This window comes from Pleurodeles waltl, chromosome 2_2 (genome assembly GCF_031143425.1).
Source record: "Pleurodeles waltl isolate 20211129_DDA chromosome 2_2, aPleWal1.hap1.20221129, whole genome shotgun sequence".
NCBI lineage: Eukaryota > Metazoa > Chordata > Amphibia > Caudata > Salamandridae > Pleurodeles > Pleurodeles waltl.
The window spans coordinates 1,007,920,673-1,007,932,905 of NC_090439.1; positions in this window are offsets into that span (position 1 = coordinate 1,007,920,673).

Genomic DNA, 12,233 nt, shown 5'->3' on the forward strand with positions numbered 1-12,233 from the left:
ATAGGTAATAAGTCCTGCACATTCCCTCAAAGTTCCATAGTCCGTGGGCCAATGTGCACAAACACATGGGCAAAGCCCACACAGGAGACCAGATACCATTGGAGAGAACACTGCTGGGGCATCAGATGATAAAACTACAGGCACCTCAGGGGGAAGGGAAGGGTGGGCACCTCAGCCACATGAGTCCACGACGCCAGATTCACGAGGGGCCTCCATGCCCACTGTCCCATCCTGGGGAGTGCAAAGCCACAGTCTCACAAGTCTCTACAGTGGGTGGCTTGCCCACTGTCCCATCCTGGGGAGTGCAAAGCCACAGTCTCACAAGTCTCTACAGTGGATGGCTTGCCCACTGTCCCATCCTGGGGAGTGCAAAGCCACAGTCTCACAAGTCTCTACAGTGGGTGGCTTGCCCACTGTCCCATCCTGGGGAGTGCAAAGCCACAGTCTCACAAGTCTCTACAGTGGGTGGCTTGCCCACTGTCCCATCCTGGGGAGTGCAAAGCCACAGTCTCTCAAGTCTCTACACTGGGTGGTTTGCCCACTGTTCCATCCTGGGGAGTGCAAAGCCACAGTCTCTCAAGTCTCTACAGTGGGTGGGTTGCCCACTGATCCATCCTGGGAAGTGCAAAGCCACAGTCCATCAGATGGATTACCGACTCCACTGTTAATGGAGGAGGCATGGTGCCCAGAGTGCTTCCTGAAGCCCTGGTCGACACAGAACCGGCACTGTCAATGGGCCAGCGGTGCTTGAGATGAAGGCCCCAGTGGAGCGGTGCTGAGACGGCGGGACCCAGCGGAGCGGTGCTTGAGAAGATGGCCCCAGCGGAGCGCTGCAGAGACGGCGGGACCCAGCGGAGCGGTGCTTGAGATGAAGGGCCCAGCGGAGCGGTGCTTGAGAAGAAGGCCCCAGCGGAGCAGTGCAGAGACGTCGGGACCCAGCGGAGCGGTGCTTGAGATGAAGGGCCCAGCGGAGCGGTGCTTGAGATGAAGGCCCCAGTGGAGCGGTGCAGAGACGGCGGGACCCAGCGGAGCGGTGCTTGAGATGAAGGGCCCAGCGGAGCGGTGCTTGAGATGAAGGGCCCAGCGGAGCGGTGCTTGAGATGAAGGCCCCAGCGGAGCGGTGCTTGAGATGAAGGGCCCAGCGGAGCGGTGCAGAGACGGCGGGACCCAGAGGAGCGGTGCTTGAGAAGAAGGCCCCAGCGGAGCGGTGCAGAGACGGCGGGACCCAGCGGAGCGGTGCTTGAGATGAAGGGCCCAGCGGAGCGGTGCAGAGACGGCGGGACCCAGCGGAGCGGTGCTTGAGATGAAGGGCCCAGCGGAGCGGTGCAGAGACGGCGGGACCCAGCGGAGCGGTGCTTGAGATGAAGGGCCCAGCGGAGCGGTGCTTGAGATGAAGGGCCCAGCGGAGCGGTGCTTGAGATGAAGGCCCCAGCGGAGCGGTTCTTGAGATGAAGGGCCCAGCGGAGCGGTGCAGAGACGGCGGGACCCAGCGGAGCGGTGCTTGAGATGAAGGGCCCAGCGGAGCAGTGCTTGAGATGAAGGCCCCAGCGGAGCGGTGCTTGAGAAGAAGGCCCCAGCGGAGCGGCGCAGAGACGGCGGGACCCAGCGGAGCGGTGCTTGAGATGAAGGGCCCAGCGGAGCGGTGCAGAGACGGCGGGAACCAGCGGAGCGGTGCTTGAGATGAAGGGCCCAGTGGAGCGGTTCTTGTCCCGGCGGGCCCCTGTTCAGCGGTTCTTGTCCCGGCGGGCCCCTGTTCAGCGGATGTTGTCCCGGCGGGGCCCTGTTCAGCGGTTCTTGTCCCGGCGGGGCCCTGTTCAGCGGTGCTCCTCCCGGGGGGCCCCTGTTCAGCGGTTCTTGTCCCGGCGGGGCCCTGTTCAGCGGATGTTGTCCCGGCGGGCCCCTGTTCAGCGGATGTTGTCCCGGCAGGGCCCTGTTCAGCGGTTCTTGTCCCGGCGGGGCCCTGTTCAGCGGTGCTCCTCCCGGCGGGGCCCTGTTCAGCGGTGCTCATCCCGGCGGGCCCCTGTTCAGCGGTTCTTGTCCCGGCGGGGCCCTGTTCAGCGGATGTTGTCCCGGCGGGCCCCTGTTCAGCGGTTATTGTCCCGGTGGGCCCCTGTTCAGCGGTTCTTGTCCCGGCGGGCCCCTGTTCAGCGAATGTTGTCCCGGCGGGGCCCTGTTCAGCGGTTCTTGTCCCGGCGGGCCCCTGTTCAGCGGTCTTGTCTCGGCAGGCCCCTGTGTAGCGGTTCTTGTCCCGGCAGGCCCCTGTTCAGCGGATGTTGTCCCGGCGGGGCCCTGTTCAGCGGTTCTTGTCCTGGCGGGGCCCTGTTCAGCGGTGCTCCTCCCGTCGGGGCCATGTTCAGCGGTGCTCCTCCCGGCGGGCCCCTGTTCAGCGGTTCTTGTCCCGGCGGGGCCCTGTTCGGCAGTGCTTGTCCTGTGTGTGTAGGGAGCCAGACCTGGGCAAGACTTCACGCTCATTCGCCATCCGACCTTGCGGTCGCGGGCCCTCCTGTGATGGAGTCCTGGGCCCGTGGGTGTCGTCCGTCACAACCGGAATGGGGCTTGTGGGGCCCTCCTGGGCAGCTCGCCTGCTGCCTGACTTCTCCGCCCTGCTGCCCTTGCCCTCCTTCGCTGAAGCTCTGTGGCCCTTGCCTCCCTTGGATGATGGGACAGGTGACGGGGCAAGGCTACTGTCCTTGGTGGCAGCCGTCTCACTCTTGTCGCGCCGGGCCTTTTGTTTTTTGGTCCTCTTCCCAGGGGGTGGGCTGGCTGTCCCCTTGCTGCTGGCCGATGTTCCTGCCCTAGGAGCTGGTGGACTCCAATAGCCCTGCACTATGGTCACAGTAGATGCAGGGGTGGTGGTGGCTGAGGTGCTTTTTTTACTCTTACCAGATGGAGGGGGTGGGTCAGTGATTGGAACGAGCTCAAGGTTGGAAAGGAAAAGGACTTGGGAAGGACAGGGACGGGTAGGTGTAGTGGGTATGGGAGTGGAGGAAGAGGATGTGGTTGTAGGAGAGTCAAGTGTGCTGTCTTTGGGTGCAGGTGCTTGTGACGGAGGCTGTCGTGAGGTGGATGGCTGTTGGGTGGGTGGCTGCCTGCGTTTGTGTGCTTTGGAAGAGGGGGTGACAGACACACTGGGAGAGGACACAGGGGACGTGTAAATGGCAGTGGGGGTTGTGACTGCACGTGTGCGGACTGTAATGGAGGGTGTGCTGGTGATGGAAGTACTGGCTGATGGTGGTGTGCATGCAGGTGTGAGTGGAGACGTCACAGGGAGGGAGGAGGGAGATGAGGAGGTGGGGGACACAGAGGTGGTAGTGACTGTTGGCATGTCTGCATCTGGATGTTGCTTGGGTGAATGCTTGTGGGATCTGTGGTGCTTATGTCTGGATGAGCTGCCCTTGGGTGTAGAGGTGTGTGCAGGCTGGTCTGATGGTGTGGATGGGATAGGCAGAGGAACAGGAGACTGGGACTGGGTGGAGGGAGTCAGAAGAGGGAGGCTGGAGACAGGGACAATGGCTGCCGTCAGTGCTGAGGCCAGAGCGTTGAACGATCGCTGATGGGCAGCCTGACCCGAATGAATGCCCTCCAGGTATGCATTGCTCCGATGCACCTCCCTTTCTACACCCTGGATAGCATTCAAAAGGGTAGACTGCCCAACAATGAGTGTCCTGAGGAGGTCAATGACCTCCTCACTGAGGGCAGCAGGGGTAACTGGGGCAGGGCCTGAGGTGCCTGGGGCGAAGGAGATGCCCGCCTTCTTGGGCGAGCAGGCAAGGAGCGAAGGCTGAGGGGCTGCTGGGAGGGCGGGGCTGGTGCGCTGGGTCGCGGCTGTACCTGTTGTGGCGGTTGGCACGGATGTTGCCGCCACCGCTAGGGAGCTCCCTTCCGAGGACGTGTCGGTGTCGCTGACGTCTCCACGGGTCCCCGTTGTGGAGCTCCACTCGCCCTCCGTCTCACTGGTGTACTCGGAGTCTGTTGTATGGCCCTCTGGGGCCATGTGAGATGCAGCTCCCTCATGCGCCGATGCCACTTCTCCTCCGCCTGATGATGCTAATGCACACATGAACTGGAAGACAAAGAAAATGGGGGTGGGGGGAGAAATGAAGACAGGTTGAGTGCATGCATTGGCAACACCCTTGTCGGAGAGGACAGACACAGAAGCCCCCTGAACTAGGCCGCGCAATCGGGGTACACTACTCAGTTATTGTGACTAGGCCAACAGGTCTATGGATGACAAATGCACACATGGGTGAGGCCGGACCATGGATAGCTGTACTTGGCACCCTACAGAGGTGGGGGGCGGGGGCACAGGGCCGTGTCTAATGGAGGGGCCTAGCCTACAGAATGCGCCCTGGCCTGGAGATAGCCACAGCCCTCCTCCCCCACCCAGACACCTTCACTGCGCGCAAAGATAGCAGAATGTGCTGATACTCACCCCCTTGTGTCTGCTGTGATGTCCTCACGCGCCCATCCAAATCAGGGTAGGCCACCGCCAGGATCCGGGACATCAGGGGGGTCAATTGGCGGCTGGCACCCCTCCTACGTTGGGAGGCCATCCCCAGCAGAGACTCAGCGGTCTTTCTGGTCCCGCGGCGGATGTCCTCCCACTTCTTTCGGCAGTGGGTGCCCCGTCTGTTGTGGACCCCCAGGGCCCGGACGTCCTTGGCGATGGCACGCCAAATGTCGATCTTCTGATGGGCGCTGACCTATGTGACATGTACAGGGTGGTAAAGGAAATCGCATCAGTTTTCTGCCTGGTCAATGTGAGTGGCCCCCCCTCCCCAACCTTGCCATGTGGCACCTGCTCTCATCTTTCGTACGTTGCACTCCTCATTCGCTCCCCTCCCCACCATCTTACATACACCCCACTCAACACAGGCATAGCCCATTCAACGTGCACCCTGTGTACTAACCTGTTGGTCTGGAGGACCGTAGAGTAGCGCATACTGGGGGAGGACCCCATCAACAAGTTTCTCCAATTCTTCGGAAGTGAAGGCAGGGGCCCTTTCCCCAGTCGCAGCAGCCATTGTATCTCCCAGACCGAGGTCACAGCAGCACTTGCAGTATAGGTCCTCTCCTGTGGATGATCAGGTCTCGAGTGATTAAGCTGATAGAAAATGTCGGCCACGCCCGCGGCAGTGCGTACCGCGGCGGTGCGTGCCGCGACTGCCGGCGCACATCGTCATTGGCTCCTGAGACCCATAGGGTTCAATGTTAACCAATGCTGCTTTGCGCCGCGGTCTTCGACCGCCTACCGCCACGGTGTGCCACGCCAGCGCAGTGACCTCACATCCCACTGTCACACTTAACAGGTCAGGCAGCCGCCATTTCAAGGGCCCACATGGCATGATTTCTACTGCGTCACACAGGCCTAGGCCTTGAATTGCCACTCATACAAGCCTTTCAATGCATAGCGATTCGTGTACTGTGCAAGCTGTGTGAACGAACCTGTGGGTTGCTTGACTCTGTGCTCCATGTTGTCCTTCCTAGGCACCGTCCGCTGGGACTTGCGAGGAGAAGGATGAATCCTCCCGTGTACCGACCGCTGGTGGACCTGTCGACAATGGAAGAACGACATATCATACTTACATACCGACTTGACAGAGAAACTATACATGTACTGTGTGCCCAGCTGGAGCCAGACCTGATGTCCCCCATCCGCCAACCCACAGGGATTCCCCCTCTGGTGCAGGTTCTGTCAGTACTCCATTTTTTGGCAAGTGGGTCTTTTCAGACAACAGTGGCCATATCATCTGGGATGTCTCAGCCTATGTTTTCTAAGGTTTTGTCCAGAGTGTTGTCTGCCCTGATGAAATACATGCAGAGCTACATTATTTTCCCTGAGGTGGGCGAATTGGCTACAGTGAAGGGTGATTTCTATGCCCTTGGACACATCCCCAACATCATTGGTGCCATTGATGGGACCCATGTGGCTTTGGTTCCCCCCAAAGAAAGTGAGCAGGTGTACAGAAACAGAAAAAGTTATCATTCGATGAATGTCCAGGTGGTCTGTTTGGCTGACCAGTACATCTCCCATGTAAATGCCAAGTTCCCTGGGTCAGTGCATGACGCGTATGTCATGCGAAATAGCAGCATCCCTTATGTGATGGAACAGCTACAGAGACACCGTGTGTGGCTAATTGGTGACTCTGGTTACCCCAACCTGTCGTGGCTACTGACCTCAGTGAGGAATCCCCGGACCAGGGCAGAGGAACGGTACAATGAGGCCCATGGGCGCACTAGGAGGATCATAGAAAGGACCTTCGAGGTCCTGAAGGCCAGGTTTAGGTGCCTGCATATGACAGGGGGATCCCTAATGTACTCACCAAAGAAAGAGTGCCAGATCATCGTGGCCTGCTGAATGCTTCACAATCTTGCTTTGCGACGCCAGGTGCCTTTTCTGCAGGAGGATGGTCCAGATGGTGGTGTTGTAGCAGCTGTGGAGCCTGTGGAGAGTGAAGAGGAGGAAGACGACGGGGACGACACGGACAACAGGGATACAGTCATACAACAATATTTTCAGTAGCACACAGGTAAGAATCAGCCACGCCATTTTACATTTACTTAAGGCCTCATGGGTCTCCACTGTCTGTGTTTCCCCCCAGTTCCTGTTAACTGATTTGTGACTTCCCATTCCCTTTTCAGAGCTGTATGACCCACTGCCTGACTTCAGCTTTGTTTGCCCATGGACTAAAGCTTATTGAAATTGGTATGTTGTCATCACAAAGTAACTGGACATTATTGCACCGTTATGTGTAATACATTTGTAAAGAATACAAGCAGACTCCTGTAATTTTAAGTGCAAAAAGTGATTTATTTTAAGTGCTACATATAGGTTCATGATTGTGAAACGGTGATGGGTGGGGGTGAAGTAATGTCCATGGCAGAGTCCCGTTCTCAGTCGCACAGGTGCATTGTCCATATGCCTGGGGAAGGATGGAGCAGGGGCAGTTCAAGGTTGGACAGGGTGACAATGTGGGACAGTGGGATGACATCAGGGGGTATCTTTGGCTGGCGGGGGTCTTGCAATCCTACTCTGTCTTCTTGTGAGATCTCAGGTTCCGCTTGCAGGGTGGTTCTTCTTCTGCAGGAGGTGGGGTTCTGGTGGCCTGTCGTTGTGTGGGGGCCTCCTGTCCACTAGCGCCGGCGGAGGTGGTAGGCTGTTCCTGGCCTGGGCTAGTGACAGGGGCCCTTTGGGGTGCCACATGGTCCCGCAATGTGGTGACGATCTGGGTAAGGGCCACGACGATGGTCCCCATTGCGGAACCGATGTTCCTCAGTTCCTCCCTGAACCCCATGTACCGTTCCTCCTGCAGTTCCTGGATCTCCTGGAACCGGGCCAGTACCGTCGCCATCGTCTCCTGGGAGCGGTGGTATGCTCCCATGATGGAGGAGAGGGCCTCTTGGAGAGTCGGTTCCCCGGGCCTGTCCCCCCCCTGTCGCACAGCAGCCCTCCCAGTTCCCCTGTGTTCCTGGGCCTCTGTCCTCTGGACGGTGTGCCCACTACCACTGCCCCCAGGTCCCTGTTGTTGTTGGGGTGGTGGGTCAACCTGGGTGCCCTGTAGTGGTTGACACACCGCTGATTGACGTGTCCTGGAGACAGAGGCATGGGCCCGCTGGGTGGGAGCTGTGCTGGTGTTCCCAGAGGGGGTTGGGTCTGGTGTAGCCTGTGCCTGTCTGTGGGGAACCGACTGTCCAGAGGTCCCCGATGGGCCGGGCTGGTCATCTGGGTCCAGGGAGACAGAGCTGCTGTCATCGCTGGGGGCCTCTTCTGGGGGTGGGATGGACATCTCTGGACCCTCTGTGGCAGTGTGGTGGCGTTCAGGTCCTGCAGGGGTATAAAGGTATGGTTATTGCTTCTGTGTGTGGCATTTCGTGTGATGGGTGGGTGTCCGTGTACCCAAGTGCAGGCATTTCCTTGTGGGGGCTTTTGTGAGGGTGGCTTGTGGGGGTGATGTCTGTGTGCAGTGGGCATGCTTTGGTGATGGGTGTCCATGCTTTGTGGTCGCATGCAGGGCTTGGTGTTGGGATGGGTGGGTTGTGATGGTGAGCCATTTGCAAGGAGTTGGTGTGATGGGGGTGGGGGTGAGGGTGGGGGTATGATTTGGCATGCAGGTGGGGTGGGGGTGGGAAGCAATAGTGAAGATTTGACTTACCAGAGTCCATTCCTCCGCCTACTCCTGCGAGGCCCTCAGGATGCAGGATGTGCAAGACTTCCTCCTCCCATGCGGTAAATTCGGGGGGAGTAGGTGGGGGTTCGCCGCCAGTCTTCTGCACCGCAATGTTGTGCCTTGATACCAAGGAACGCACCTTCCCCCGTAGGTCGTTCCATCTCTTCCTGATGTCCTCCCGATTGCGTAGATGCTGTCCCACCGCGTTAACCCTGTCCACTATCCTTTGCCATAGCTCCATCTTCCTGGTAATTGTGGTGTGCTGCACCTGTGCCCCGAAGAGCTGGGGCTCTACACGGACTATTTCCTCCACCATGACCCTGAGTTCGGCGTCACTGAACCTGGGGTGTCTTTGGGGTGCCATGGGGTGGTGTGGTTGAGGTGAGGGGTGGCGTTTGTGGTGATGAGTGTGGTGCGTGTGGTGGTGTGTGGTGTTTGGTGCGTGGATTCTGTGTGGGTGATGGTGTTGTGTGCCTCTGTGTTGTGGGATTGTCTAATCTGTGCTCTCTCTCTAGCCTTCGTTAATGATTTCGGGTCGTAGGGGCTTGTGGGTGATGTGGGTGTGTGTTTTATATTGTGTTGGGTGTGTGGGAGTGGTGTTAGTATCTGTATCAGGTGTGTGTATTTCAAACTGACCAATGTGGCTTAGTTTTGTATGTGTGTGTGTATTTTGACCGCGGCGGTGTGTACCGCCAATGGAATACCGCGTTTGAAAGAGCGCCGCGTGGATTTGTGGGTCGGAATGGTATGGGCGTATTTCTGTTGGCGTGGAGGTTTGGTCATCGCCATTTTTTTGCTGACCTTTGGTGTGGCGGACTTTTGTGGATGTCGGGTTTTTGGCGGTTTGCCAGTTGCGGGTCAGAATGACTGTGGTGGTTTACCGCGGCCACGGCAGTGTTATGGCGGTCTTCTGGCCGGCGGTAAGCGCCTTTTACCGCCGAGGTCAGAATGACCCCCTATATCTAGACATATCGCCGGAATCGTCATACTATCATGGATCCTCGTGATCAATTGGAGCCAGATCTGATGCCTGCCATTCGCAATCCCTATAGTATACCCATTGTTCAAGTTTTGTCAGTGCTACACTTCCTGACCACTGGGTCCTTTCAGAATACAGTGACCCTAACTGCAGGAATGCCTCAGCCCATGTTCAGTCTGGTTTTGAGGGATGTACTGTGTGCATTGTTGAAACACCTGGATAGCTACATCAGATTTCCCCAACATGCGGCTTTTGCCTATGTGAAGTTTTATGCTATGGGACACATTCCACATGTGGTTGGAGCCATAGATGGCACCCATGTAGCCTTGGTTCCCCCCAGTGCCAATGAACAGGTGTATAGGAACAGGAAAAACTACCACTCCATAAACATTCAAGTGGTGTGTCTGGCAGATCAGTACATTTCACAAATCACTGCTAAGTATCCAGGATCAGTCCATGATTCCTTCATCATTTGGAACAGCAATATCCAAATGCTGATGACACGACTCAACACAGAGAGGGTCTGACTGATTGGTAAGTCAGATTTAAAATGTGTGTTTGCAAAGTATATCTCCTGTCATCACAATAGTGCATGTCCTCGATATATGTTTGTGTTGTACTAATTATTTGCTTACAGGTGACTCTGGCTATCTAAACCGTCCTTGGTTGTTGGCACCAGTGAGGTTCCCAACAGCGCCAAGGGAAGTCTGCTACAATGAGGCTCACGGGAGGACAAGGCGTGTTGTTGAGTGGACTTTTGGGCTCCTGAATGCAAGATTTAGGCGCTTGGGAATATCAGGAGGAGCCCTCCTCTTCTAAGCCAACAAGGTATGTCAAATAACAGTTGCCTGCTGCATGCTCCACAATCTTGCGCTGAGACGACAGATACCATTTATATCAGATGAAGTGGAGCCAGCAGAACCTGTTGATGGAAATGCAGATTTGCCAAGTGATGAAGAGCCAGAGCAAGATGAAGCAGGAGGGTTTAGGGCAGATCCCACTCATCAATCAGTACTTTAATTGTCTAAAAGGTATGTGAAGGACGTAGTGTTGTAGTTCAAATTTGCAACCTGAACTAGATGGGTAGCATGTCACCTCCTTTCTTGCATCCTCTGTGGGGTTGTATATAGCTCCAAAGCCTATGAGTGAGTTGTACATGCAAACTGAAAATATACATCGTGTACAGAACAGAGTGGTTTACAGTATCATGCATTGTTATAGCAGATGCAAAGTTACACTTGTGGATATGACTTCTCTGTTTTGAGGAGTGTATTCTGCTATGTCCCATCCCTCTTCTCTTTCAATCACAGTTTTGCCTAGATCCTGTTTGGCTCATCAACCTTGGCAAACAACAGACAGTGTCAGAAGCAGATGTGAATTGCAGACAGACATGAAAAGTGGACATGGTTGAAACTTGGGACTATTAGTCTTGATTAAGTGAAGTGTGACTAACATTGTTAGACTGTCAGAACATTGAGGTGGAAAAGTGTTTTCCCATCGAGTTCACTGTAGGATACAGGAGGTTGTCAAATGCTGTCATTTGTGTCTGGATATGTATTTGGCTCATGTGTAAATGTAGGGCCATAGCCGCTCCCATCACAATGGTTGCAGTTGTATGTACTCTGCCCTGAACAGCTGTCAGTGTGTTCCTACTTTGCAGACCAATGTGCATGTCACTGTGGAATGACATAAGTGACAAGCCTACAGGTATGTGACCAATGTAAGTGAAAGGTTCCAGGACTGGGACGATCAGTACTGATCTGTGGCTGTACCATGGGATATGTATATTTGTAAGCTATGGTATGGGTATGTGACAAGGTTTTACCAGGTGATACAGAGAACCAATCTGTGTGCCTCCTGCCTTGTTGGTAGAGTTACATGACCCTAACTTCTGTATTGTGTAGTTTAGCATTGTGTTACATCTTAGCAGACATCCTGGTGCTACTTTCAGTCATGCTGTTTGTGCTGTTAGCATATCTATCACTGATTGTGTGTAGTTGTAGTTAAGTTTTTGGGAATCTGTCCTGTTACAATCCTATTGTAACGAGTCTCCTGCTGATGGACTCTATGTTTGAGGTCCATAAAAATGGGTGTCCAATACAGAGGGAGATGATCAGACTAGAGTTGGCATGCATAAATATTGTACATGGACAATAAATGAGACATACACATGACCTGTGTTTAAGTGATTTTTTGTGGAAATGAAAACAAAGTATGTGACTATTAACGTAAAACACACTAAAAAAAATAGTGATAGATTCAGTCATGGTGGGTGAAATCATCAGGGTAGCTGCTACACCATTTGGAAACACAAGTCCTGTGTCCTTGCACCTTAGGAAAATGGAGATTGGTTGCAGAACAGTCAACAGTATATATCTGTGGCACACAAGGGGAACAAATCAGGAGAGGTTTATTTCCTGGCAGTGGGTTTGGTCTTGGCATCTGCTCATGCTGGATGTCTGGGTGGACTTCCATGTTTGCAGGGGGTTCTTCAGCTACAGAGGGTGGGGTGTCTGAGGTATGTCCTTCCCCTGGTAGGGCCTCCATTCCACTAGCAGCCACAGATGTAGAAGGGCCTGATGTATCATTGCTAGTGGAAGGGGCCAGATCTTGGGTAGAAAACCTACTCATTGTGGTATTCATGTCTCTCAGCACCCAAGTGGGCATTTTCTGCCTGCCATTGCTGTATGACTTCCTGCTGGTTGTCCCTCTGCAGCTTTTGGATTTCACCCAACATGGTGATAACTTGGCACATCATGCCTTGGGAACTTTGGTAGACTCCAAGACTTGGGAGATGGTTTCCTGGTCAGTAATATCAGTTTGAGAACCCATCCTCTGGCCCACAGTATCCCTCCCACACATCCTGCCCCCACGTGCCTGTGATACTGGCACAGTGTGCCCACTCCCAGTGGTGGCAGGTCTATCACTGTCAGGGGTGGCAAGGTGAGACTCAGGTACCTGTACTGTGGGGCACGCAAATGATGAAATAGTCCTTGGGACACAGATTTGGGGGCGAATGGTTGCCTGTGACCTAGATGCAACAGGGCTTGGAGGAGTTGATGTGGGCTGGGTGAGCTGATCAGATG